Below are 3,220 nucleotides of genomic sequence, written 5' to 3' on the forward strand. Positions count from 1 at the left end.
CTTGTGGCGGGACTCTGTGAAGGGTGTCGACATTTGACCCTGGATGAATCGGATTTGTCTTTTCAAAAAACATTATTATGAGACAGTATGGAAATGTGGACCGCCAGTGTCAAGGAGGTTGAATCTTTGGCCAGAAGACTTCAGCAGACTTTGCGGGATCAGAGAATCCATCAATCCATCACAAACTTCCATTCAAAGTATCGGCATTCAACTGTATTTTGAAAGACAGACATTAAACTGTCATTCAAAGGCTTGACTTTCAAAAGACTATCATTCTTTTGTCATTTTGCAAATTATAGATCTGTCAGAAAGGAAGGCATCCGGCTTTCACAACCACTGTTATTTGGTTTACAATTTGAGTCATGGAAGGCCACACATCTCTTTCAGAAAGATAGTCCAGAACTTGGAAACAGGTTGGTGAACTCTCTTCCTAATCAGTAACCTCAAACACACAATAAACAGAATAAAAGGAAAGAAAGTATTTTCTGACAGTTGCCGTCAGGAGTCTTTTGGAGTCTTCTGGCAATGAGACAGTTCCAGTCAGGAGACAAACTGCGCTGTACTGTAACAGTGTTTGCCCTACCTCTGCCAAAGCTGACACAGTCCAGCTTCACGTGGGTAAACAACTTCACTAATCGGCCTTGGCTGTTCCACACTATTTACAATGGATTGGGACTGAGCCGACCATTCCGCACCAATGCAGTCCTGTATTCCCCTAAGAATAAATGACATGCAGATTTAAGTCCCAAAATATTTCTTGTCAAAGGGGAAATTCATGGTTCTCATCTTGGCTTGAGCCTTCAAATGAAACCTTAAGGTTGTGACTGTGTGCACAGTCAGTAAATGTTCACGCGTGTGTGAGAGAGATACAATTACATAGATGAAGCAATGGAGTAAGAGAGTCGCATTCTTTCTTTCCTTCAATCTGCGCCGCTAAATCTCTACCTCTTCCCTCATTCACCCTCTTTCTCTTTCTCTCGTCTACACAAGATACACCTCTGTTGTTCTCCCACCTGCAAGGAGTACACAAACCTACACTATGACACTACACTGTGCAGAAGCAGGTCTGCTCCAATGGGATTACACAGGAACGATAGCGGAAGTGGGCAGTCTTATTAGATCCCTTAGATACATGCTGTATACAGTATGTTTATACAAAGCAATTTAAATGTACCCCCCAAAATTTAAATAATGCATGTACTGTATGTATACATAGAGATAGTTAGATATCAATTTTAATTAGCTTTGTTTTGGTTCCACCAGTCATTAAAGACTGTTTTAATGTTTTTTTTTTACCATGCTCAAAAACTGGCAGGGTTCCCACCTTCCCATTTCGTGGTCCGCAGCTCATCTTTCAGGGCTTTACAAAAAACGTATGGTGGCGAATTAGCAAGGATGGATGGCCTTCAGGGCCATAAATATCCAGAGTGGTGCCTTAACTTGCGTCACAGCTGGGAGAGCAGGAATGACCAGGGTGGAGCTGCTCTGAGGGTTAACCCCAGCCATGCGGGATCCTCATGCTGGTCCTGATATCAGGTGATACTATACCGTGTTAAACACATGTTCTGTACGTTTCATGTCAAAGTGTTGCTATTGCCTTGAGGATAGCACGCCTGACATCCAAGCAAATACAGTGCACCACATCTGATAGAGGAGAATGCCTCTGAATGACTCTGAGATGTTTGATTGCCTTTTACATGACTGACACCTAGTGGTGGTCCATGGAACTGCATCTAGCAGATGATCCAATGAGGTTGGTTTGTGTGGGTTTTGTTGTTGTATACAGTGTCCCCCAAACAAAACATTTATCATGAGTTGACTTCTCCAGTCTCATCCCATGTGCTGAATTGATGAACCATCAACAGAAGTTTCATCACACTCACTTTATATTGATAAAGCAATCATGCATGCTTTCTTCTGTGTATCACTGTTCTACTACTCATGACAAATGGGATGTCAAAACGTTTTTTTTTTCTTTTTTTTTTCTTCTCTTTCTTTTCGACTCTCCTCTAAAGAAAATGTGGATTCAAATGGAATTATAGCCGATGCCTTTGGGCAGTGAACCATGAATCCAGAAGTTGGGTTCTGGACCGCTGCAATTGGTCAAATCCCAACCTATTCAAAACGTATTCTCCAATAAACTAAAGATATATATATATGTTTTTTTTATGAGAAAATATACAGACGCTGAAAGCAAGACAGTATTGTTATGCCTCCATTTTTTATTAATTTATCTACAGTATACAAATATTCACACAACAAATATTCCAAAAATCCAAACGTCTTGTAGACATTCATATTTTCTGCTCACGTGTAACTTTTTTTCCTGTTTGTTGCGTGCTGTACTGTGACGTACCGCAACCTTTGTCACAAGTTTGCCACCCCAATCGTGCCCGTCACTGTCTCACATCACTGCCGTGACATTTCAGCTCGCAACGTTTTTGTCATAAACGTGGTGGTTGTGATCCAGCGATGAAGCGCTGTATCCAGGATGGCGAAAAAAAGGGCGGCGAGAAAATAGAGAACCCTTGAAACAGAGCGCTCAGTCTAGGCCGTGGAGGTGAGGAACACTTCACATGAAGAAGCCAGGGATGACGACAACAGGAAAAAGGTCAGGGGAGAAGGGAAGGAAGCAAAGGCTGTGCCTCAGTTCCTTATGTCCTTTGTCCTTGCTGTTTCAGAGCACATTGGTGTAAAAAGGTTGATGTCAGGACCCTCGGGTAATCCTTTCCAGCGAAAATGTCGAGACAGGTAAGGAAAAAGGACATGAGTAATCAAGGAAAGACCATTAAGAAAGGATGCATGGAAGCAAGGAAACAAGTTAGGAAAAATGGGCTCCACATTGGGTAGTGTAAGTTACAAAGACAGGTAACTTAAGGGTGCGGGTTAAATCTGCATATTCTTATGTCGCTCTTCAGTAAAAACCACAGTCACTCCTTAGGGGAACCCCCACCAATAAAAATCTTTTTAAAAACATCTATAAGAACATAATTATGTAAAAACAAAGTATATATATATATATATATATATATATATATATATATATATGTGTATATATATATACACATATATATATACATATATATATATATGTATATATATATATATATAGAGAGAGAATAATCCATAAAGAGAGACATTCAAAACACATCAAATGATTTTGGCTCTGACAACACCTGATGTGTACTCAATGCCTCTCGTCATACATTGTTCTTTACTC

At 40.4% G+C, this 3,220-nt stretch overlaps 1 protein-coding gene across 1 annotated transcript in view; it reads right to left on the reverse strand.

The window, feature by feature from the left end:
* Positions 1-2,202: 2,202 nt before the first annotated feature.
* stim2b (stromal interaction molecule 2b) overlaps positions 2,203-3,220 on the reverse strand; it is a 31,972-nt gene continuing 30,954 nt past the window's right edge. The window contains exon 12 of the mRNA XM_084691277.1: positions 2,203-3,220. This exon is cut by the window's right edge and continues 1,473 nt beyond it. The gene's annotated coding sequence lies outside the window, so the exon portion shown is untranslated.

The sequence above is a fragment of the Hypomesus nipponensis genome, chromosome 25 (genome assembly GCF_054491055.1).
Source record: "Hypomesus nipponensis isolate SF chromosome 25, ASM5449105v1, whole genome shotgun sequence".
NCBI classification, from domain to species: Eukaryota; Metazoa; Chordata; class Actinopteri; order Osmeriformes; family Osmeridae; genus Hypomesus; species Hypomesus nipponensis.